The sequence below is a fragment of the Triticum aestivum genome, chromosome 1A (genome assembly GCF_018294505.1).
Source record: "Triticum aestivum cultivar Chinese Spring chromosome 1A, IWGSC CS RefSeq v2.1, whole genome shotgun sequence".
NCBI classification, from domain to species: Eukaryota; Viridiplantae; Streptophyta; class Magnoliopsida; order Poales; family Poaceae; genus Triticum; species Triticum aestivum.
In genome coordinates this window covers 591,137,420-591,163,624 of record NC_057794.1, presented here as the reverse complement: position 1 = coordinate 591,163,624, position 26,205 = coordinate 591,137,420, and the positions used below count along the sequence as shown (strand labels likewise).

Genomic DNA, 26,205 nt, shown 5'->3' with positions numbered 1-26,205 from the left:
ATTTGTTACTTCTTGGAGAGTGGTGTCTCCTAGATTGGCTAGGTGTCACTTGGGAGCCTCCGACAAGATTGTGGAGTTGAACCAAGGAGTTTGTAAGGGCAAGGAGATCGCCTACTTCGTGAAGATCTACCGCTAGTGAGGCAAGTCCTATGTGGGTGATGGCCATGGTGGGATAGGCAAGGTTGCTTCTTCGTGGACCCTTTTGTGGGTGGTTGCTTCTTCGTGGACCCTTCGTGGGTGGAGCCCTGTGTGGACTCGCACAACCGTTGCCCTTGGGTGGAGCCCTGTGTGGACTCGCGCAACCATTACCCTTCGTGGGTTGAAGTCTCCATCAACGTGGATGTAGGATAGCACCACCTATCCGAACCACGGAAAAAACATCCGTGTCTCCAATAGCATTTGAATTCTCCAAACCCTTCCCATTACATTCTTGCAAGATGCATGCTTTACTTTCCGCTGCATATATACTCTTTGCATGCTTGCTTGAATTATGTGATGATTGCTTGACTTGTCCTAAATTAGCTAAAATCTGCTAAGAACTAAAATTGGGAAAAGGTTAAGCTTTTATTTGGTCAAGTAGTCTCTCTAGACATACTTTCGATCCTACACCCGGAGACGCGTCCCGCCTCTTCGGACATGCCACCACACCACCCCACATGTATGAGGGCCCGGTGCGACGCTCCGGTGGCATTGCTACCCCCCCCCCCCCAAGTGCCCCCGTCCCGCCTAACCCTGTAGCATTTGACCACGGGATCTAGCCCTTTGACTTTGCACGGACGGGCTTTGACCAGTGGACCTCCCCACCCGGTTGTGTTAGGTCAGCCCATAGGAACACTTTAGAGCAACATCCGGGCCAGACCCACAGCAAGATCCCCTCTGTGTAGACCCCACGCGTCCGTTTCCCCCCTCCAGGTGCCGGCGGCGGCGCCGTCCGTGAGGGGGGGGGGGCACACCCGGACACGCGTGCCGGGCGTTTGCAACCGCCACAACACTTCCAGACTTGTGAGAGGCCGCCTACGCAAGATTTGGCAGCATGCTATGAAGGAAATATGCCCTAGAGGCAATAATAAAGTTATTATTTATGTCCTTATTTCATGATAAATGTTTATTATTCATGCTAGAATTGTATTAACCGGAAACATAATACATGTGTGAATACATAGACAAACAGAGCGTCACTAGTAAGCCTCTACTTGACTAGCTCGTTAATCAAAGATGGTTATGTTTCCTAACCATAGACAAAGGAGTTGTTATTTGATTAACGGGATCACATCATTAGTTGAATGATCTGATTGACATGACCCATTCCATTAGCTTAGCACCCGATCATTTAGTATGTTGCTATTGCTTTCCTTCATGACTTATACATGTTCCTATGACTATGAGATTATGCAACTCCCGTTTGTCGGAGGAACACTTTGGGTGCTACCAAACGTCACAACATAACTGGGTGATTCTAAAGGAGCATTACAGGTGTCTCCAAAGGTAGATGTTGGGTTGGCGTATTTCGAGATTAGGATTTGTCACTCCGATTGTCGGAGAGGTATCTCTGGGCCCTCTCGGTAATGCTCATCACATAAGCCTTGCAAGCATTACAACTAAGATGTTAGTTGTGAGATGATGTATTACGGAACGAGTAAAGAGACTTGCCTGTAACGAGATTGAACTAGGTATTGGATACCGACGATCGAATCTCGGGCAAGTAACATACCGATGACAAAGGGAACAATGTATATTGTTATGCGGTCTGACCGATAAAGATCTTCGTAGAATATGTAGGAGCCAATATGGGCATCTAGGTCCAGCTATTGGTTATTGACCGGAGACGTGTCTCGGTCATGTCTACATTGTTCTCGAACCATAGGGTCCGCACGCTTAAAGTTACGATGACAGTTGTTATGAGTTTTATGCATTTTGATGTACCGAAGTTAGTCCGGAGTCCCGGATGTGATCACGGACATGACGAGGAGTCTCGAAATGGTCGAGACATAAAGATTGATATATTGGACGACTATATTCGGACACCAGAAGTGTTCCGGATGAGTTTCGGATAAAACCAGAGCACCGGGGGGTTACCGGAACCCCCCGGGGGGTTAACGGGCCTCATGGGCCTAATGTGGAGAAGAGGAAGGGGCTGCCAGGGCAGGCCGCGCGCCCCTCTCCCCCTAGTCCGAATTGGACAAGGAGGGAGGGGCGGCGCCCCCCCCCCCCTTTCCTTCTCTCCCTCCACCTCTCCTACTTGGACAAGGAACGGGGAGGGGAGTCCTACTCCCGGTAGGAGTAGGACTCCTCCTGCGCGCCACCTCCTGGACGGCCGCACCCCCCCTTGGATCCTTTATATACGGGGGCAGGGGGGCACCCTAGAACACACAAGTTGATCCTCGTGATCGTTCCTTAGCCGTGTGCAGTGCCCCCTGCCACCATATTCCAGCTCGGTCATATCGTTGTAGTGCTTAGGCGAAGCCCTGCGTCGGTAGAACATCATCATCGTCACCACACCGTCGTGCTGACGGAACTCATCCCCGAAGCTTTGCTGGATCGGAGCCCGGGGAGCATCATTGAGCTGTACGTGTGCTAAGAACTCGGAGGTGCCGGATTTACGGTGCTTGGATCGGTCAGATCGAGAAGACGTACGACTACTTCATCTATGTTGTGTCAACGCTTCCGTTGCGATCTACAAGGGTACGTAGATCATACTCTCCCCTCTCGTTTCTATGCATCACCATGATCTTCCGTGTGCGTAGGAAAATTTTGAAATTACTACGTTCCCCAACAGTGGCATCTGAGCCTAGGATTTATGGTATGATGTTATATGCACGAGTAGAACACAAGTGAGTTGTGGGCGATATAAGTCATATTGCCTACCAGCATGTCATACTTTGGTTCGGCGGCATTGTTGGACGAGACGACCCGGACCAACATTACGCGTACGCTTACGCGAGACCGGTTCTCCCGACGTGCTTTGCACATAGGTGGCTTGGGGGCGACAGTCTCTCCAACTGTAGTTGAACCGAGTGTGGCTACGCCCAGTCCTTGCGAAGGTTAAAACGGCATCAACTTGACAAACTATCGTTGTGGTTTTGATGCGTAGGTGAGATTGGTTCTTGCTTAAGCCCGTAGCAGCCACGTAAAACTTGCAACAAACAAAGTAGAGGATGTCTAACTTGTTTTTGCAGGGCATGTTGCGATGTGATATGGTCAACAATGATGCTAAATTTTATTGTATGAGATGATCATGTTTTGTAACCAAGTTATCGGCAACTGGCAGGAGCCATATGGTTGTCGCTTTATTGTATGCAATGCAATCACGATGTAATGCTTTACTTTATCACTAAGCGGTAGCGATAGTCGTGGAAGCATAAGATTGGCGAGACGACAATGATGCTACGATGGAGATCAAGGTGTCGCGCTGGTGACGATGGTGATCATGACGGTGCTTCGGAGATGGAGATCACAGGCACAAGATGATGATGGCCATATCATATCACTTATATTGATTGCATGTGATGTTTATCTTTTATGCATCTTATCTTGCTTTGATTGACGGTAGCATTATAAGATGATCTCTCACTAAATTATCAAGAAGTGTTCTCCCTAAGTATGCACCATTGCCAAAGTTCGTCGTGCGCAGACACCACGTGATGATCGGGTGTGATAAGCTCTACGTCCATCTACAACGGGTGCAAGCCAGTTTTGCACACGCAGAATACTCGGGTTATACTTGACGAGCCTAGCATATGCAGATATGGCCTCGGAACACGGAGTCCGAAAGGTCGAGCGTGAATCATATAGTAGATATGATCAACATAATGATGTTCACCATTGAAGACTAATCCATTTCACGTGATGATCGGTTATGGTTTAGTTGATTTGGATCACGTGATCACTTAGAAGATTAGAGGGATGTCTATCTAAGTGGGAGTTCTTAAGTAATATGATTAATTGAACTTAAATTAATCATGAACTTAGTCCCTGATAGTATCTTGCTTGTTTATGTTGATTGTAGATAGATGGCCCGTGCTGTTGTTCCGTTAAATTTTAATGCGTTCCTTGAGAAAGCAAAGTTGAAAGATGATGGTAGCAATTATACGGACTGGGTCCGTAACTTGAGGATTATCCTCATTGCTGCACAGAAGAATTACTTCCTGGAAGCACCGCTGGGTGCCAGGCCTGCTACTGGAGCAACACCGGATGTTATGAATGTCTGGCAGAGCAAAGCCGATGACTACTCGATAGTTTAGTGTGCCATGCTTTACGGCTTAGAATTGGGACTTCAACGACGTTTTGAATGTCATGGAGCATATGAGATGTTCCAGGAGTTGAAGTTAATATTTCAAGCAAATGCCCGAATTGAGAGATATGAAGTCTCCAATAAGTTCTACAGCTGCAAGATGGAGGAGAACAGTTCTGTCAGTGAGCATATACTCAAAATGTCTGGGTATAATAATCACTTGATTCAATTGGGAGTTAATCTTCCAGATGATTGCATCATTGACAGAATTCTCCAATCACTGCCACCAAGCTACAAGAGCTTCGTGATGAACTATAATATGCAAGGGATGAATAAGACTATTCCCGAGCTCTTCGCGATGCTGAAAGCTGCGGAGGTAGAAATCAAAAAGGAGCATCAAGTGTTGATGGTCAACAAGACCACTAGTTTCAAGAAAAAGGGCAAAGGGAAGAAGAAGGGGAACTTCAAGAAGAACGGCAAACAAGTTGCTTCTCAAGAGAAGAAACCCAAGTCTGTACCTAAGCCTGAAACTGAGTGCTTCTACTGCAAGCAGACTGGTCACTGGAAGCGGAACTGCCCCAAGTATTTGTCGGATAAGAAGGATGGCAAGGTGAACAAAGGTATATGTGATATACATGTTATTGATGTGTACCTTACTAGAGCTCGCAGTAGCACCTGGGTATTTGATACTGGTTCTGTTGCTAATATTTGCAACTCAAAACAGGGACTATGGATTAAGCGAACACTGGCAAAGGACGAGGTGACGATGTGCGTGGGAAATGGTTCCAAAGTCGATGTGATCGCGGTCGGCACACTACCTCTACATCTAGCTTCGGGATTAGTATTAGACCTAAATAATTGTTATTTGGTGCCAGCGTTGAGCATGAACATTATATTTGAAACTTGTTTGATGCGAGACGGTTATTCATTTAAATCAGAGAATAATGGTTATTCTATTTATATGAGTAATATCTTTTATGGTCATGCACCTTTGAAGAGTGGTCTATTTTTGATGAATCTTGATAGTAGTGATACACATATTCATAATGTTGAAGCCAAAAGATGCAGAGTTGATAATGATAGTGCAACTTATTTGTGGCACTGCCGTTTAGGTCATATCGGTATACAGCGCATGAAGAAACTCCATACTGATGGACTTTTGGAATCACTTGATTATGAATCAATTGGTACTTGCGAACCGTCCCTCATGGGCAAGATGACTAAAACGCCGTTCTCCGGTACTATGGAGAGAGCAACAGATTTATTGGAAATCATACATACAGATGTATGTGGTCCGATGAATGTTGAGGCTCGTGGCGGATATCGTTATTTTCTCACCTTCACAGATGATTTAAGCAGATATGGGTATATCTACTTAATGAAACATAAGTCTGAAACATTTGAAAAGTTCAAAGAATTTCAGAGTGAAGTTGAAAATCATCGTAACAAGAAAATAAAGTTTCTACGATCTGATCGTGGAGGAGAATATTTGAGTTACGAGTTTGGTGTACATTTGAAAAATTGTGGAATAGTTTCGCAACTCACGCCACCCGGAACACCACAGCGTAATGGTGTGCCCGAACGTCGTAATCATACTTTATTAGATATGGTGCGATCTATGATGTCTCTTATAGATTTACCGCTATCGTTCTGGGGTTATGCTTTAGAGACGGCCGCATTCACGTTAAATAGGGCACCATCAAAATCCTTTGAGACGACGCCTTATGAACTATGGTTTGGCAAGAAACCAAAGTTGTCGTTTCTTAAAGTTTGGGGCTGCGATGCTTATGTGAAAAAGCTTCAACCTGATAAGCTCGAACCCAAATCGGAGAAATGTGTCTTCATAGGATACCCAAAGGAGACTGTTGGGTACACCTTCTATCACAGATCCGAAGGCAAGACTTTCTTTGCTAAGAATGGATCCTTTCTAGAGAAGGAGTTTCTCTTGAAAGAAGTGAGTGCGAGGAAAGTAGAACTTGACGAGGTAACTGTACCTGCTCCCTTATTGGAAAGTAGTGCATCACAGAAAACTGTTTTAGTGACACCAACACCAGTTAGTGAGGAAGCTAATGTTGGAAATATGCCCTAGAGGCAATAATAAATTAGTTATTATTATATTTCCTTGTTCATGATAAATGTTTATTATCCATGCTAGAATTGTATTGATAGGAAACTCAGATACATGTGTGGATACATAGACAACACCATGTCCCTAGTAAGCCTCTAGTTGACTAGCTCGTTGATCAATAGATGGTTACGGTTTCCTAACCATGGACATTGGATGTCGTTGATAACGGGATCACATCATTAGGAGAATGATGTGATGGACAAGACCCAATCCTAAGCCTAGCACAAAGATCGTATAGTTCGTATGCTAAAGCTTTTCTAATGTCAAGTATCATTTCCTTAGACCATGAGATTGTGCAACTCCTGGATACCGTAGGAATACTTTGGGTGTGCCAAACGTCACAACGTAACTGGGTGGCTATAAAGGTGCACTACGGTTATCTCCGAAAGTGTCTGTTGGGTTGGCACGAATCGAGACTGGGATTTGTCACTCCGTGTGACGGAGAGGTATCTCTGGGCCCACTTGGTAGGACATCATCATAATGTGCACAATGTGATCAAGGAGTTGATCACGGGATTATGTGTTACGGAACGAGTAAAGAGAATTGCCGGTAACGAGATTGAACAAGGTATCGGGATACAGACGATCGAATCTCGGGCAAGTATCGTACCGATAGACAAAGGGAATTGCACACGGGATTGATTGAATCCTCAACATCGTGGTTCATCTGATGAGATCATCATGGAAAATGTGGGAGCCAACATGGGTATCGGTTGTGGGAGCCAACATGGGTATCAAATGAGCACATACCTTGACATGATCTTGAACATTATATATGGGAAGTCCTGTTTTGGTCACCGGAAAAGTTTCGGGGTTTATCGATAACGTACCGGGACCACCGGGAGGGTCCCGGGGGTCCACCAAGTGGGGCCACCAGCCCCGGAGGCTTGCATGGGCCAAGAGTGGTAAGGGACCAGCCCCTGAGTGGGCTGGTGCGCCTCCCACAAGGCCCAAGGCGCAGCAAAGGAGGAGAAGGGGAAACCCTAGGCTCAGATGGGCCTAAGGCCCACCCTAGGGGGCGCCCCCTCTCCCCTTGGCCGCCCCCCTCAAACCCATCTAGGGCTGCCGCCCCTCTAGGGGTGGGAACCCTAGAGGGGGCGCACCCTCCTCCCCCTCCCCTATATATAGTTGAGGTATTTGGGGCTGCCATCATACGAGTTTGGACCTCTCCATGGCGCAGCCCTGCATATCTCCTTCCTCCTCTCCCGCGGTGCTTGGCGAAGCCCTGCAGGATTGCCATGCTCCTCCACCACCACCACGCTGTTGTGCTGCTGCTGGATGGAGTCTTCCTCAACCTCTCCCTCTCTCCTTGCTGGATCAAGGCATGGGAGACGTCACCGGGCTGTACGTGTGTTGAACGCGGAGGTGCCGTCCGTTCGGCACTAGGATCTCCGGTGATTTGGATCACGACGAGTACGACTCCTTCAACCCCGTTCTCTTGAACGTGTCCGCATAGCGATCTACAAGGGTATGTAGATGACCTCTCCTTCCCTTCGTTGCTGGTTTCTCCATAGATAGATCTTGGTGACACATAGGAAAAGTTTGAATTTCTGGTACGTTCCCCAACAGCTAATGATGATGATCATGAAACTTTAGATCAAGATACTACTGAACCTTGTAGATCAACCAGAGCGAGATCCACACCCGAGTGGTACGGTAATCCTGTTCTGGAAGTCATGCTACTAGATCATGATGAACCTACGAACTATGAAGAAGCGATGGTGAGCCCAGATTCCGCAAAATGGCTTGAAGCCATGAAATCTGAGATGGGATCCATGTATGAGAACAAAGTATGGACTTTGGTTGACTTGCCCGATGATCGGCAAGCAATTGAGAATAAATGGATCTTCAAAAAGAAGACTGACGCTGACGGTAATATTACTGTCTACAAAGCTCGACTTGTCGCAAAAGGTTTTCGACAAGTTCAAGGGGTTGACTACGATGAGACTTTCTCACCCGTAGCGATGCTTAAGTCTGTCCGAATCATGTTAGCAATTGCCGCATTTTATGATTATGAAATTTGGCAGATGGATGTCAAAACTGTATTCTTGAATGGATTTCTGGAAGAAGAGTTGTATATGATGCAACCGGAAGGTTTTGTCGATCCAAAGGGAGCTAACAAAGTGTGCAAGCTCCAGTGATCCATTTATGGACTGGTGCAAGCCTCTCGGAGTTGGAATAAACGCTTTGATAGTGTGATCAAAGCATTTGGGTTTATACAGACTTTTGGAGAAGCCTGTATTTACAAGAAAATGAGTGGGAGCTCTGTAGCATTTCTGATATTATATGTGGATGACATATTACTGATTGGAAATGATATAGAATTTCTGGATAGCATAACGGGATACTTGAATAAGAGTTTTTCAATGAAAGACCTCGGTGAAGCTGCTTACATATTAGGCATAAAGATCTATAGAGATAGATCAAGACGCTTAATTGGACTTTCACAAAGCACATACCTTGACAAGATTTTGAAGAAGTTCAAAATGGATCAAGCAAAGAAAGGGTTCTTACCTGTGTTACAAGTTGTGAAATTGAGTAAGACTCAAAGCCCGACCACTGTAGAAGATAGAGAGAAAATGAAAGATGTTCCCTATGCTTCAGCCATAGGCTCTATCATGTATGCAATGCTGTGTACCAGACCTGATGTGTGCCTCGCTATAAGTCTAGCAGGGAGGTACCAAAGTAATCCAGGAATGGATCACTGGACAGCGGTCAAGAACATCCTGAAATACCTGAAAAGGACTAAGGATATGTTTCTCATATATGGAGGTGACAAAGAGCTCATTGTAAAAGGTTACGTTGATGCAAGCTTTGACACTGATCCGGACGATTCTAAATCGCAAACCGGATACGTGTTTATATTAAACGGTGGAGCTGTCAGTTGCTGCAGTTCTAAACAAAGTGTCATGGCGGGATATACATGTGAAGCGGAGTACATTGCTGCTTCGGAAGCAGCAAATGAAGGAGTCTGGATGAAGGAGTTCATATCCGATCTAGGTGTCATACCTAGTGCATCGGGTCCAATGTAAATCTTTTGTGACAATACTGGTGCAATTGCCTTGGCAAAGGAATCCAGATTTCACAAGAGAACCAAGCACATCAAGAGACGCTTCAATTCCATCCGGGATCTAGTCCAGGTGGGAGACATAGAGATTTGCAAGATACATACGGATCTCAATGTGGCAGACCCGTTGACTAAGCCTCTTCCACGAGCAAAACATGATCAGCACCAAGACTCCATGGGTGTTAGAATCATTACTGTGTAATCTAGATTATTAACTCTAGTGCAAGTGGGAGACTGAAGGAAATATGCCCTAGAGGCAATAATAAAGTTATTATTTATTTCCTTATATCATGATAAATGTTTATTATTCATGCTAGAATTGTATTAACCGGAAACATAATACATGTGTGAATACATAGACAAACAGAGCGTCACTAGTATGCCTCTACTTGACTAGCTCGTTAATCAAAGATAGTTATGTTTCCTAACCATAGACAAAGGAGTTGTTATTTGATTAACGGGATCACATCATTAGTTGAATGATCTGATTGACATGACCCATTCCATTAGCTTAGCACCCGATCGTTTAGTATGTTGCTATTGCTTTCCTTCATGACTTATACATGTTCCTATGACTATGAGATTATGCAACTCCCGTTGGCAGGAGGAACACTTCGGGTGCTACCAAACGTCACAACGTAACTGGGTGATTATAAAGGAGCATTACAGGTGTCTCCAAAGGTAGATGTTGGGTTGGCATATTTCGAGATTAGGATTTGTCACTCCGATTGTCGGAGAGGTATCTCTGGGCCCTCTCGGTAATGCTCATCACATAAGCCTTGCAAGCATTACAACTAAGATGTTAGTTGTGAGATGATGTATTACGGAACGAGTAAAGAGACTTGCCGGTAATGAGATTGAACTAGGTATTGGATACCGACGATCGAATCTCGGGCAAGTAACATACCGATGACAAAGGGAACAACGTATATTGTTATGCGGTCTGACCGGTAAAGATCTTCGTAGAATATGTAGGAGCCAATATGGGCATCTAGGTCCCGCTATTGGTTATTGACCGGAGACGTGTCTCGGTCATGTCTACATTGTTCTCGAACCGTAGGGTCCGCACGCTTAAAGTTACGATGACAGTTGTTATGAGTTTTATGCATTTTGATGTACCGAAGTTAGTTCGGAGTCCCGGACGTGATCACAGACATGACAAGGAGTCTCGAAATGGTCGAGACATAAAGATTGATATATTGGATGACTATATTCGGACACTGGGAGTGTTCCGGATGAGTTTCGGATAAAACCGGAGCACCGGGGGGTTACCGGAACCCCCCTGGGGGTTAATGGGCCTCATGGGCCTAATGTGGAGAAGAGGAAGGGGCTGCCAGGGCAGGCCACGCGCCCCCTCTCCCCCTAGTCCGAATTGGACAAGGAGGGAGGGGCGGCGCCCCCCTTTCCTTCTCTCCCTCCACCTCTCCTAGTTGGACAAGGAACGGGGAGGGGAGTCCTACTCCCGGTAGGAGTAGGACTCCTCCTGCGCGCCACCTCCTGGCCGGCCGCACCCCCCCCCCTTGGATCCTTTATATACGGGGGCAGGGGGGCACCCTAGAACACACAAGTTGATCCTCGTGATCATTCCTTAGCCGTGTGTGGTGCCCCCTGCCACCATATTCCACCTCGGTCATATCGTTGTAGTGCTTAGGCGAAGCCCTGCGTCGGTAGAACATCATCATCGTCACCACACCGTCGTGCTGACGGAACTCATCCCCGAAGCTTTGCTGGATCGGAGCCCGGGGAGCGTCATCGAGCTGTACGTGTGCTAAGAACTCGGAGGTGCCGGAGTAACGGTGCTTGGATCAGTCGGATCGAGAAGACGTACGACTACTTCCTCTACGTTGTGTCAACGCTTCCGTTGCGATCTACAAGGGTACGTAGATCATACTCTCCCCTCTCGTTGCTATGCATCACCATGATCTTGCGTGTGCGTAGGAAAATTTTGAAATTACTACGTTCCCCAACATGCTAGCCCCCGGAGGCCGCCGGCCACAGTCGTAGACGCGCGAAGGGCAATCCGCGTAGAGGGAATTTTTCGGATACTTCTCCATCACCAAAAATTATGAAAAAATACCATCGTTCCTATAGCACATGTGCCCGCGTCGTGCAAAAAAACTAATGATTTTATCGCGCTCCGAGTATTTAGTAATATTGACGCCGCATCGTTACCGCAGAACGTCTATTACCGTGTCATCGCCGTCCGTGAGGGGGGGCCACGCCCCGAAGACGCGTCCCGCCTCTTCGGACATGCCACCACACCACCCCGCATGTATGAGGGCCCGGTGCGACGCTCCGGTGGCATTGCTACCCCCCCCCCCCAGTTCCCCCGCCCCGCCTAACCCTGTAGCGTTTGACCACGGGATCTAGCCCTTTGACTTTGCACGGACGGGCTTTGACCAGTGTGACCTCCCCACCCGGTTGTGTTAGGTCAGCCCATAGGAACACTTTGGAGCAACATCCGGGCCAGACCCACAGCAAGATCCCCTCCGTGTAGACCCCACGCATCCGTTTCCCCCCTCCAGGTGCCGGCGGCGACGCCGTCCGTGAGGGGGGGCACACCCCGGACACGCGTGCCGCGCGTTTGCAACCGCCACAACACTTCCAGACTTGTGAGAGGCCGCCTACGCAAGATTTGGCGGCATGCTAGTCCCCGGAGGCCGCCGGCCACAGCCGTAGATGCGCGAAGGGCAATCCGCGTAGAGGGAATTTTTTGGATACTTCTCCATCACCAAAAATTATGAAAAAATACCATCGTTCCTATAGCACATGTGCCCGCGCCGTGCAAAAAAACTCATGATTTTATCGCGCTCCGAGTATTTAGTAATATTGACGCCGCATCGTTACCGCATAACGTCTACTACCGTGTCATCGCCGTCCGTGAGGGGGGGCGGGGCACGCCCCGGAGACGCGTCCCGCCTCTTCGGACATGCCACCACACCACGCTACATGTATGAGGGCCCGGTGCGACACTCCGGTGGCATTGCTACCCCCCTGTGCCCCCGTCCCGCCTAACCCTGTAGTTTTTGACCACGGGATCTAGCCCTTTGACTTTGCACTGACGGGCTTTGACCAGTGGACCTTCCCACCCGGTTGTGTTAGGTCAGCCCATAGGAACACTTTGGAGCAACATTCGGGCCAGACCCACAGCAAGATCCCCTCCATGTAGACCCCACGCGTCCGTTTCCCCCCTCCAGGTGCCGGCGGTGGCGCCGTCCGTGAGGGGGGGCACACCTCGGACACGCGTGCCGGGCGTTTGCAACCGCCACAACACTTCCAGACTTGTGAGAGGCCGCCTATGCAAGATTTGGCGGCATGCTAGCCCCCGGAGGCCACCGGCCACAGCCGTAGACGCGCGAAGGGCAATCCGCATAGAGGGAATTTTTCGGATACTTCTCCATCACCAAAAATTATGAAAAAATACCATCGTTCCTATAGCACATGTGCCCGCGTCGTGCAAAAAAACTCATGATTTTATCGCACTCCGAGTATTTAGTAATATTGACGCCGCATCGTTACCGCAGAACGTCTACTACCGTGTCATCGCCGTCCGTGAGGGGGGCCACGCCTCGGAGACGCGTCCCGCCTCTTCGGACATGCCACCACACCACCCCGCATGTATGAGGGCCCGGTGCGACGCTCCGGTGGCATTGCTAACCCCCCAGTGCCCCCGTCCCGCCTAACCCTGTAGCGTTTGACCACGGGATCTAGCCCTTTGACTTTGCACCGACGGGCTTTGACCAGTGGACCTCCCCACCGGTTGTGTTAGGTCAGCCCATAGGAACACTTTGGAGCAACATCCGGGCCAGACCACAGCAAGACCCCCTCCGTGTAGACCCCACGCGTCCGTTTCCCCCCTCCAGGTGCCGGCGGCGGCGCCGTCCGTGAGGGGGGGGGCACACCCCGGAGCCCCAAGACGGGCGTCTACGCATGCATGAACACTTTCACATATGCATCGGGACCCGTGCGATGTTTCGGTGACATAGCTACACCCCGAACCCCCCCACCAACCAGAATTCCTTCCGTGTCGACCGTTTCCCCCCTCTGTGACACGGCGATAGCGACGTTCGTAACGGGGGGCAATCGATATACCATCGGGTATGTTTTTTTATATAAGGCATAATTATCTTATGCAAAAGCAAAAACTAAAATAAAGTAAAAATAACAAAACAAAGTAAAAATAAAAAAATAAAGTAATGCCCACGTATGCCGACGGCAATGCCGTCGGCATACCTGCGCACACACGGATCGATGACGTGGCGTGGCACACGGATCGTTGACGTGGCAGAGGGGCCTATGCCGACGGCTGTGCCGTAAGCATACCTCTGCCACAGATATGCCGACGGCCGTCGTTACCACCCGTCGGCGTAGGTTCAACGCCGTCAAATGGTCAATGCTGACCGGGCAGGTGGGCCCGTGCTATGCCGACGACCTGACCTATGCCGACGGGCCCCGTAGGCGTATCTCGGGCGGTCCCGACGGCCTCGTCTATGCCGACGGCCCCGTTGGCATAGATGGATGTATGCCGACGGCTTTTCTACGCCTACGGCCTATCCTTGGCCGTCGGCATAGGTCCGGCGATGCCGACGGGGGCCATCGGCATAGATTTGGCCGTCGGCAACCCCAATTTTTCTGGTAGTGACTTTGATGTTGTTTGGAAACTATGATGCAAGTTTTGTTCTAATATTTAGTGATTTATTCAAAGAAGCAAAATCGTTGCGTGTTGTATATTTGTCCACAATGCACTACCCTGTGGAGTCTCTACTGCACAACTTTTCAAAGCTTGTCCACCTTCGCTACCTACGGCTTGTGCGGGAGTATGATAGTGGTGAAAAGGTACCAAGGAGTGTATCAAGATTTTATCATTTAATGGTGCTAGATATAAGAAGCTGGTATGGTCCTGATAGGCCGCTTGCACATATGACTAACCTTATAAAGTTGCGTCATTTCGTATCTCTTGATTGGTATGCACAGTCGGAAATTTGTAATGTGGGAAAACTACATAGGTTACAGGAACTACTGAGATTTGAAGTTAGCAAACAAACTAATGGTTCCGGATTAAGAGGGTTAGGTCAACTAGAAGAGCTAGGGGCACTGGGCATATATAATCTTGAGAATGCACTAGTAAACGAGGCACATGAGGCAAAAGTACTATACAAAAATCGCTTGCAGAAATTAACACTCAGTTGGGACAAACACCGGTCTAGTAATAATCCCGAGAGTGAAGATAAAGTACTTGAGAGCCTACGGCCACATAGCAATCTTCACGCACTACGCATTGATGGGCATGGGGGCTCTTGCCCTACATGGCTAGGTACAAATCTGTCCACCAAAGGTCTGGCAGCTCTCTGCCTTGACAGCGTAGCTTGGAAACTTCTTCCGCCCCTTGGAGAGTTATATCTGATCGATGAGTCAGGAGAAGAGTATTCTGGTTGCATCACGGGCCCATGCTTTCATAACTTGAAAAGGCTGGAACTCATTGGGCTGCCAAGATTTAGTAGATGGGTAGTTAATGAAGTTTGCCCTCGGTACTTATCAATTATAGAAGTATTAACCGTGAGGGACTGCCCTGAACTAACTGAGTTGCCATTTTCATCTTATACCTGCTACCCATCGGAAAGAGATTTGAATATGACCTGGTTTCCTAGGCTAAGAGAGATTCGGATTAGAGATTGCCCAAAACTGTCGTCACTGCCTCCTGTTCCTTATAGTCATACTTTGTGCTCTGTTGCATTGTCACGTGTAGGAAAATGTGTGGAGTACTTAACTTACTCAAAAGAGTCATGCTGGTCTTTTTATGCATAATGGGAAAGGATGCTTTGCGTAGCCTAGAAGAGACAGTTTTGGCATTTTGTAATTTAAGCCACCTACAAGAGTTGAGAATTGAAAATTGCCCACCTCTGGCCGAGAAACACCTTCAAATTCTGACCTCGTTGACGACCCTCAAAATACATAGATCAAGCATTATGTTCCCGCCATTGGCAAGAAGTGATGCGAGATGGAAGCTTCCAGTTCAAAGACTTGATATATGGAGCTGGAGTGCTAGCGGGAAGGAGCTGACACGTCTACTCTCTCATCTCCCCAACCTCTATTGCTTGGATATACGGACATGTGAGAAGATAACACGGTTGGGCGTGGAGGTCGAGCAGCAGCAAACGGTAGCAGTGGATCAACAACCGGAAATAGAGCAGGAGGTGGAGGAAGAGGAGGTAGTTATGGAACAAGAAGAAGATGACGATGGGCTGCTGCTCTTACCGGCGCATCTCTCCGACTGCCTGAAGGTGGTTCATATCGGATTCTTTAAAGAGCTTACCCTGACTACCAAGAAGAGCGGGACAGGAGGAGGACGTCTGCAAGCCATGCGCTCTCTCAAGAAATTACATATAGCGGATTGTCCCAACTTCCTCTCAGCCTACACGGCCTCGGATGATCTCTCATCCTGTTGCCCTTTCCCATCCTCCTTGCGGGACCTCAAGCTTCAAACTCGTTCATTGCAAGAAACAAAAAGGCTTGAAGGTCGTATGGAGGGCATGGGGGCGGTGGCTCACCTCTCGAACCTCACCTCTCTCAAGAAATTAAGCATTTGTTTGGGAGAGGACTTACGATGCGAGGGCCTGTGGCATCTCCTTACCCAGGGCCAGCTCACCACATTACAAGTCACCGGCGGCCCCAGATTCTTTGTTGGCTTGGATCCCGCACAGGCGCTGCAGGTGCAGGGTGAACAAGAGCAGTCTTCCTCCAAACTGCAGCGACTCGAGACGGGCGACATCCCAGGAGTCCTTGCAGCGCCCGTCTGCCGCTTCCTCTCTTCCTCCCTCACCAAATTATCTTTTAACTTCAACGAAGATGTTGAGCCCTTCAGAAAGGAGCAAGAGGAGGCTCTTTCCCTCCTCACGTCCCTCCAGGAGCTCCGATTTGGGTGGTGCGATAAGCTGCGGCGTCTCCCAGCAGGGCTAAACAATCTCACCAACCTCAAGATATTAGTGATCGAGGGGTGTCCAGCCATCCGGTCCCTGCCCAAGAATGGCATCCCCAGCTCGCTGGAAGAGTTGGGCTTCGAGGATTGCACCAGCCTGCGTTGTCTCCCACCAGGGCTGCACAAGTTCACCAACTTCAAGAGATTACGGATCCGTGGGTGTCCACACATCAGGTCGCTGCCAAAGAATGGCCTCCCCAGCTCGCTGCAAGAGTTAGATGTCCGTCCACTCAGTCGTTTCCGAAATGAGGAGCTAACACGTCGGTGCAGGCGGTTAATGGGGACCATCCCAATAATCAGACTATAGACTAATCCAAGGTAACAAGCACTTCCTTGCTTTTCCTGATGACCACACACGCATGCTTGGTTTATCTCGTTAAATACTTTACAATCTTATTATTAACAGTATGTGACCGATCTACTGCGGAGGGCTTCTTGGGAGTTGTACATTCTTCTAGCCTTGTAGGACCCTGTCCATCCATCACAATTTGCAGGAGAGGGTCTCCTTTGTGGTGTCTTCTCACCCTGCACATACATCTGGTGAGTACGTCCAAAATGGAACTTCGCACCCACTAAGAAATACTAGTATTTGAGGAAATCATGTACTCCTCATTTAATAGTTACAGATACATAGTTTCTTTGTTTTCCTCCTGGATGAATTATGTGATGTGTTAACCATTTATTTTGGGTTTTTCTGCAGGTTTTTATGCTTTGTGCCTGTCGTGACTCGTGGGGCTTGGTGCTAGCTCTAGTTCTCAGGCTCGCATTCCAATTGATGCTGATGTTACTGGAAGGTTCACACTCCTGCTTAGTAAGTTCCCAATCAACCCTGGTTTTCAGATACTAGGACACTACATGGTTTTTGGTTTTCACATGTCCTTTTTTATACCGATTTTCCTTGCTATGCAGTGTTGGGTATACTTTGTAATCCCAACAGATGTGAATGCTAGTCATGTTACTGGCTTACCTTACCGCTTAGTATGCTTCTGACAACATTGTTAACGATCCATTTTGATCTATAAGTCTTGCTTACCATTTTGATAGCAAACATTCTGAATTACCTTTCTTAACTTTGGCATTCTCTTTCCTTTGTCCAGCTAGCAAACATTATATGAAAACGTATATATGTCGTTCCCAGTCCAAGGCAGTGTATCTGAAGACTTCAGAATATCTACATTACGAACACGTAAGGTTATTTTACAAATATGTTCTCAATTTTTCGTATCTTCTTACTTGATTTTGTGGGCTTACCTCCTCACTGTTGTCCACAACTTAGTAGTTCAATTCTTCTTCTCTATCAGCAACCTTGGAATTCCTGCCAAAGAAATATATTCTCAGGATCTGAAATCCAGGGTTAATTGATTCTTGCTTTGTTCATAGATTCTAACGTAATAATATTCTCAGGATCGATTTGTGCTTTTCTAGCACATCGTTGATGCAAAGATGCATTATTGACTGCATGCGAAGCAATGACGCTTTTGGACCATACTTCAACAAATTTCATATTTGTCTACGTCTCGGCGATGTGCAAGGTAAGATAAGGACGTACTCATGATTTTACTTTTTATGATTTTCATCAATAATTATGCCCTTTGGTAAGCTATAAATAAAGTTTACTTATTTGCAGGCAAGGAAGATGTATGAATCTGCCATTTGTCTTCAACCAAAAATTCTCAGAGCTGCATTGGCATTGGCTGATTTGCATGCTGGTGAATGCCCGAACAAAGATGTAATTTTTCTACTAGAAAGATATATAACACAATAGTCAATTGATTCTCGACGCTGCGAGTTGGCTCAAGTATATGCAGCAAACTATGTGCTTTAATCTTTGGTGCTTGCATATGGCGAAGGAATCAACAGAAAGACTTCCATTTCCAGAAAAAAAGCATGTGCTTTCCCACAATCAATCTCCCCTAAGGTAATTGCTCTTTCCTATATTGTTGATTTGAAACCCGAAGGCTTTAGGATAAAGTGTAAAAATAAAATTAATGCTAGTTCCTGGAGTCTGATCTGGGTGTCATGTACATAATACAAATTACTAGATTGTCGGGGCCCTCATACTAAAACTATTTTACCAACGCAGGTATGGAAATAGCTGAAGAACAGAATCCAGATATTAAGTTCATGAAAGAATGCTGGGACAAGGAATGGTACAAAAATTTCTCGCTTTATCCAAATGCTAGTTTACCTTGGATCGTGCATATAATTTATTTGGTTCCATTCTAGCCCTCACAGTTTCACACACTGCTTCAATGTAGACTTAGCATTGCCTCTTGAATTAAACAGATTGAAGAAAACATAATTTGGTTATATTGCTTGTTGTTGGATGCTTGACGGAAGCTAGTGAGCTAGTGACCTAGGTTGCTATTTTTTTTGATGTCTCCTAATCAAAACCCCAAGAGTGGAGTGTAATAAGTTGGTGTCACTTCGATTGGTTTAGATTATTATTTTATCCCACCAGAGCCATATACATAACAAAAGGTGAACCACCATTTGTGCAATCTAAATATTTTGTGAGCTTTGTTATCTCTGTATCCATCTAGTCAGAAGCTCTTGAAAGCCAGTCATTCTCTTTCCTGTCCATCAATTGGTACCCTCTTTGACACCTGTCTCTGCAATTCGCACACTGCAATCTTGCATACTTCGTCGGTGCATATATCCACCTTGAATAAGCCACTTCATCCATTTGTGTAGCATCTGGAACTCGATTTGCTTCCGGCGGTCCTTAGTAAAGAGAGCCATCCATTTAGTCGACAATTATTGAAAGCTAGTCATTTCCTTTGTATCCTTTTATTGCCTTCCTCTTTGAGACTTGGCATTGCTATTCATACACTGTGATACTGGATTGTCCATCGGTGTATCCATTCACCTTGTATAAGCCACTTCTTCCTGTTGAGTGTCATTTTTAACCTATCGTGTTGAGTTTGCATACTGCTCTTCTGGAAAATTCACTAAGAGATTTCATTTATGGCGCTCAGCATGAACTGATTTACTCCCCACAGTCCTTTGTAAACAGAGCCATCCATCTAGTCGGCAACTCTAAGAAAATACTTATTAAAAAGAGGAAAAAGAGTGTTGGCAATCTAGATCCACAAGAGAAAAAAGAAAAAAAAGAAGAGTGCTGGCAATCAAAATTTAAGTGGCTCTGATATTTTGTTAAGTGGGATGAGCCAATTAGTGTACACTTCCATATCCTTGTGCAATCATCAGCTGATTCCTACCCTCCATGTGGCATCCATATATCCCGTAACGGAAGCATCACTATTTCTAGAGATCACTTTGCGTATATCAGATCATCCTTCTCTGTTTGACATATTTTCCCATCATTCTTCCTGTGACTGGAATGACAAGGCTTCACTGTACTGGTTCCGGATACTTATTTAACTTTGCGATAACTGAATTCAGGTTTGCTTACTCCATATACCCCACCAAACCGCTCATAAGCCTCCACTTAAGCATACATATTTTAGTAGTATGGGTCTTGTCCAACGGCAAGTAAGGAGATCTGGGCCAGGGCCAGCATATATACTTGTGATTGAGAGAGATTCTAAACCATGATGAGTAACTCCACACTATAAAGCTCACTCTTGGGACAAACTTTAGCACTCGTGCTTATCAAAGGAGATCAATACCTGACAGCAGCCTTAGTTTTCCTTGTTCATGCATGGTGCCGAAGTCGAGCAATCTAGTGACTTGTCTTTTAACAACTTAAATGTTGCATGGCTGTGAGGGCATTAGGATGCAACCATGTAAATGTGTGCATTATCTGCTGTAAGCATGCAGGTTTAAGAAGCTAGAGAACAGCCTAAAGACCCTTCTCCATACGATCTTCGTCTGCTCCGCTTCGTCGAATCAAATGCATCTTGCGTCAAAACAGAGGAAGCCACACACTAGTAAAAAACAGGGCTTTGGTCCAGGCCGGGTCAGCCCATTAGTCCCGGTTCAGTCTAGAACCGGAACCAATGTGGGCATTGGTCCCGGTTCGTGAGCCCGGGGGGCCGGCCGGGCCACGTGGGCCATTGGTCCCGGTTCATCTGGACCTTTTGGTCCCGGTTGGTGGGATGAACCGGGACCAATGGGCCTCGCTCCTGGCCCACCACCATTGGTCCCGGTTGGTGGCTTGAACCGGGACCAAAGGCTCCCCTTTAGTCCCGGCTCATGTCACCAACCGGGACCAATGAGGTGCCTATATATACCCCCTCGCGCAAGAGCAGAGCATAGTGCTCTGTTTTTTCTGGCCGAGGGGGAGAGGGCTTTGTGGTGCTCTAGCTCACCTTCTATGCACATGAGGTGTTCGATGGAATGCCCGAGCCACACTACTTAAGCTTTCTCCTCTCGAAGCTCGACCTCCAAGCTTCATTTTCCTTGAGATTTGTCTAGATTTAGCGGTCCGTCATGCCCCGTCCCCGTCTTCACCGTTGTCGATCACCCGTGCCGATCTCATCACCGACACCACCGTGGTGAGCCTCTTGTTCTTATCTTCTTCCTGAAAGGAAAAATATTCTTACTTGTATGTTTAGATAGATACTTGTATCATTTTCTTACATTTATTATTGCATCTTATATAGTGCGATGGTTTTGGTATCCGCCCCCGTCGGCCCTCGTCCTGTCTATGATTCGGATGTGGTATGTATATTATCTTTATAACTATTGGTTCATTTATTGTTTATGAAAATTATGCCGACCAACGTGACATAGATTTTATTTATCTAGAATGTATGTGAATCAGAATTGCCAACCGACCCTATTGTCGAGAGGTTAAATTTAGTTGAAAAAAAAACAATTTGTTGAAGGAAAAAATAAAAAAAATTGAGGAGGAGAAGATGATATTGGAGTTGCATGTTGCGGATGTCGTCGATGATCACAAGATCAAGATGGATGCAATGCGCTTGAAGATTAGAAAGATTAGAAAATATGCCATTCATACCGAGGCTTGGTATCATTATGCCGTTGGATCAATTGTTACCTTGGTTGCGATTATGATCGCATTTATTTTCGCATTGAAATGTTTTACATAGTTTCAATGTATGGTTTAATTAATTAGATGCTCTCGAGAGCTATATGTTGTTAGATGAGAACTATGTATGCACTTTGGTTTTAATGTGATGATGAACTTCTATTAATTTGGACACTTAATTATATATAATGCACGCAGATGAACCGGCAATGGATGTACGGTGACAGACACACCCGCGAGTACATTAAGGGCGTGCATGAGTTTCTCGATGCGGCTGAGGCAAACAATCAGAATGGTTTTATGTGTTGTCCATGCACTGAATGTGGGAATACGAGGTCTTACTCTAACCGGAAAATCCTTCACTCCCACCTGCTTTACAAGGGTTTCATGCCACACTATAATGTTTTGGTGAGGCATGGAGAAATAGGGGTTATGATGGAAGACGGCGAAGAAGAAGAGTACGATGACAACTATGTGCCCCCTGAATACGGTGATGCTGCAACGGGGGGAGCTGGTGAAGATCAAGAGGAACCAGACGATGTGCCCAATGATGCTGCCACGGGTGAAGCTGCTGAAGATCAAGAGGAACCAGACGATGTGCCCGATGATGATGATCTCCACCGGGTCATTGTCGATGCAAGGACATAATGCATTAGTCAAAAGCAGAAGCTGAAGTTCGATCGCATGTTAGAGGATCACAAAAAAGGGTTATACCCCAATTGCGAAGATGGCAACACAAAGCTCGGTACCGTACTGGAATTGCTGCAGTGGAAGGCAGAGAATGCTGTGGCTGACAAAGGATTTGAGAAGCTACTGAAAATATTGAAGAAGAAGCTTCTAAAGGATAACGAATTGCCCGACAGTACATACGCAGCAAAGAAGGTCGTATGCCCTCTAGGATTGGAGGTGGAGAAGATACATGCATGCCCTAATGACTGCATCCTCTACCGTGGTGCATACAAGGATCTGAACGCATGCCCGGTATGCGGTGCATTGCGGTATATGATCAGACGAGATGACCCTGGTGATGTTGACGGCGAGCCCCCCAGGAAGAGGGTTCCTGCGAAGGTGATGTGGTATGCTCCTATAATACCACGGTTGAAACGTCTGTTCAAAAACGAAGAGCATGCCAAGTTGATGCGATGGCACAGTGAGAACCGAAAGAAAGATGGGAAGTTGAGAGCACCCGCTGACGGGTCGCAGTGGAGAAAATTCGAGAGAAAGTACTGGGATGAGTTTGCAAAGGACCCAAGGAATGTATGGTTTGCTTTAAGCGCGGATGGCATTAATCATTTCGGGGAGCAGAGCAGCAATCACAGCACCTGGCCCGTGACTCTATGTATGTATAACCTTCCTCCTTGGATGTGCATGAAGCGGAAGTTCATTATGATGCCAGTTCTCATCCAAGGCCCTAAGCAACCCGGCAACGAAATTGATGTGTACCTAAGGCCATTCGTTGAAGAACTTTTACAGCTGTGGAATGGAAACGGTGTACGTACGTGGGATGAGCACAGACAGGAGGAATTTAACCTTAAGGCATTGCTGTTCGTGACCATCAACGATTGGCCCGCTCTCAGTAACCTTTCAGGACAGACAATTAAAGGATACCACGCATGCACGCACTGTTTAGATGACACTGAAAGTATATACCTGGACAAATGCAGGAAGAATGTGTACCTGGGCCATTGTCGATTTCTTCCGACCAACCATCAATGTCGAAAGAAAGGCAAGCATTTCAAAGGCGAGGCAGATCACCGGAAGAAGCCCGCCATGCGCACCGGTGATCACGTGCTTGCTATGGTCAATGATTTACACTACGTAATCTTTGGAAAGGGTCCTGGTGTACTAGCTGTTCCGAATGACGCTGAGGGACACGCACCCATGTGGAAGAAGAAATCTATATTTTGGGACCTACCCTACTGGAAAGACCTAGAGGTCCGCTCCTCAATCGACGTGATGCACGTGACGAAGAACCTTTGCATGAACCTGCTAGGCTTCTTGGGCGTGTATGGGAAGACAAAAGATACACCCGAGGCACGAGAGGACCTGCAACGTTTGCACGAAAAAGACGGCATGCCTCCGAAGCAGTATAAAGGTCCTGCCAGCTACGCTCTTACGAAAGAAGAGAAAGAAATCTTCTTTGAATGCCTGCTCAGTATGAAGGTCACGACTGGCTTCTCGTCGAATATAAAGGGAATAATAAATATGCCAGAGAAAAAGTTTCAGAACCTAAAGTCTCATGACTGCCACATGATTATGACGCAACTGCTTCCGGTTGCATTGAGGGGGCTTCTACCAGAAAACGTCCGATTAGCCATTGTGAAGCTATGTGCATTCCTCAATGCAATCTCTCAGAAGGTGATCGATCCAGAAATCGTACCAAAGCTAAGGAGTGATGTGGCGCAATGTCTTGTCAGTTTCGAGCTGGTGTTCCCACCATCGTTCTTCAATATCATGACGCACGTCCTAGTTCATCTAGTCGACGAGATTGTCATCCTGGGGCCCGTATTTCTACACAATATGTTCCCCTTTGAGAGGTTCATGGGAGTCCTAAAGAAATATGTCCGTAACCGCGCTAGGCCAGAAGGAAGCATCTCCATGGGCCATCAAACAGAGGATGTTATCGGGTTTTGTGTTGACTTCATTCCTGGCCTTAACAAGATAGGTCTCCCCAAATCGCGGTATGAGGGGAGACTGACTGGAAAAGGCACTCTTGGAAGAGACTCAATAATATGCAGGGACGGATATTCTTGGTCTCAAGCACACTACACAGTTCTACAGAACTCTACCTTGGTGACCCCGTATGTCAATGAACACAAGAACAGTCTGCGCTCCAAAGACCCGGAGCAGTGCGATGACTCGATTACATGTGAACACATCAGGACTTTTAGTAGTTGGTTGAAAACATGTCTTAGAGGTGACAACACTGTTTGTGATGAGTTGTACTTGTTGTCCAGGGGACCATCTTTGACTGTATTGACTTACAAAGGATACGAGATAAATGGGAATACATTTTACACGATCGCCCAAGATCAAAAGAGCACCAACCAAAACAGCGGTGTCTGTCACAGCCCTAGAATTGCTTGTAGTTAGTTGCATCTGTGAGACTCCATGCATCATGTTTAAATTCATTTGGAAATATGAAATGGGGATGATAAACCCTAGCACCAGAATAACTCAAATAGGTTCAACCTCAAAATATTTTCAATGAACACAAAATGCCTTTGGAAAAGTTCATCATTTTTGAATTGGTCCAGAACCTCTGCCAAAAATGGTGCACATTTTTCTAGGTCAATCTGGATTTTTGAATTAATCCATAAAGTATTTGGATTGGGGCATTAATTGCTATAAATATTATTAAATGCTCCAACAATTCTGAAAATAACTAAGGGCCTCTGAGATAATTCAGTAATTGCCCATGATTAATTTCAGAATTTATAGAAGTGATTTGGTGTTTTTACTAAATCAGAAACAAACTTGCAAATTAGAAAACAGAACAAATTAGAAATTAGAGAGAGAACTTACCTGGCAGCCCACTTACCTGGCCAGCTGGCAGCCCGGTAAGACAGCCCAGCCCACCAGGGGCAGAGGCGTCTTCCACCTCGCGCCAGTCGGACGCAGGGCGCGTGCTCGCCACCTGCAGGCCACGCGCAGGCCACCTCCTGTCTGCTTACCGCCTCCCGGACGTCGCTATGGACGCCACGCACCCCCCTGACCCCTCGCTCACTCTCTTCCATCCTCATCCCCGCCTCTGTCGCCTCTCTCTTCGAACCCGAGAGCCACTCGTCGCCGCCGTCCGCTGCCACCACGGCCACAGCCATCCCCTCACCTCTCCGACGCGGCCCCGAGCTCCGCCGTGCCTCCCTCGTCCTCCACTTCATCTCACACGACCTCGGGAGCCCCTCATCGCCGACATCTTCGTCGTCATCAAGCTTCGGCACCGATGACCGACGCCGTCGATTCGCTTGCTCCAGTCCCTCCCTGGCCTCGCCATTGCCTCTACCGGATTCGCCGTGAGCCCCTGCCTCTTTCCCCTCTCCCCCCGTGCTCGCCCATGCCTTCTAGCCCCCCTGGCCATCGGAGCCGACAGCTCCTCGCCGCCGGCCATGTCTCCACCGCGACTACGACCGCGCAAGCATGCGTCCGAACCCACCGCTGCACTCAGAGCGCTCCCAGAAGCCGAGCACACCCACCAGATCTTCATGCCGTGCTCCGTAGCCCCGGTTCGGTGTACGCCCGAATTCCGGTGGCCGCAAGAGAGCTCGCCGCCGTTGACTCCGTCCACCCCCACTCGAACCACGACCACCCGCAGATGCGCCTCGCTCCCCTCTTTCAAACGCGCCCTTCCGCGCGTCAAATGGTGGCCTGTAGGCGAAACCCGAGCCACTCCAGTGCGCCTCCGCCGCGTTTGGGTCGCCGTCGGCGGAACTCCGGCGAGGGTGACATGGCAGATTACTTAGGGCTAATGACGCACTTAGTCGACACCTAGTGACGCTGACAGCAGGGCCCCACCGACTAATTAAACTTAGATTAGTTCTGTTTAGTATTAACTAATCATAGTGGCCCCATGAGTCAGCTTTGACCAAGCTGACGTGGCCGTTGACCGGGCCCACACGTCAGCGACCCTAACCAGCACTCTGACACTGACCAGTGGGTCCCACTGGTCAGGTTTGACCTGGACCGTGCCCTGTTGACCTGCTGACGTCATGACGATGTCATGCTGACGCAGTAATTAATTTCTGTTTTTAAACAATTCAGAAATTCCAGAAAATGCCCAAAACTTCTAAAAATCATAGAAAATCAATCGTAACTCCAAATGAAATAAATTATATATGAAAAATTATCA

General features: G+C 47.3%; 1 pseudogene; it reads left to right on the top strand.

Annotated features, from left to right (window-relative positions):
* LOC123059407 (putative disease resistance protein RGA3) overlaps window positions 1-16,709 on the top strand; it is a 66,188-nt pseudogene extending 49,479 nt beyond the window's left edge.
* The last annotated feature ends 9,496 nt before the right edge of the window (window positions 16,710-26,205 follow it).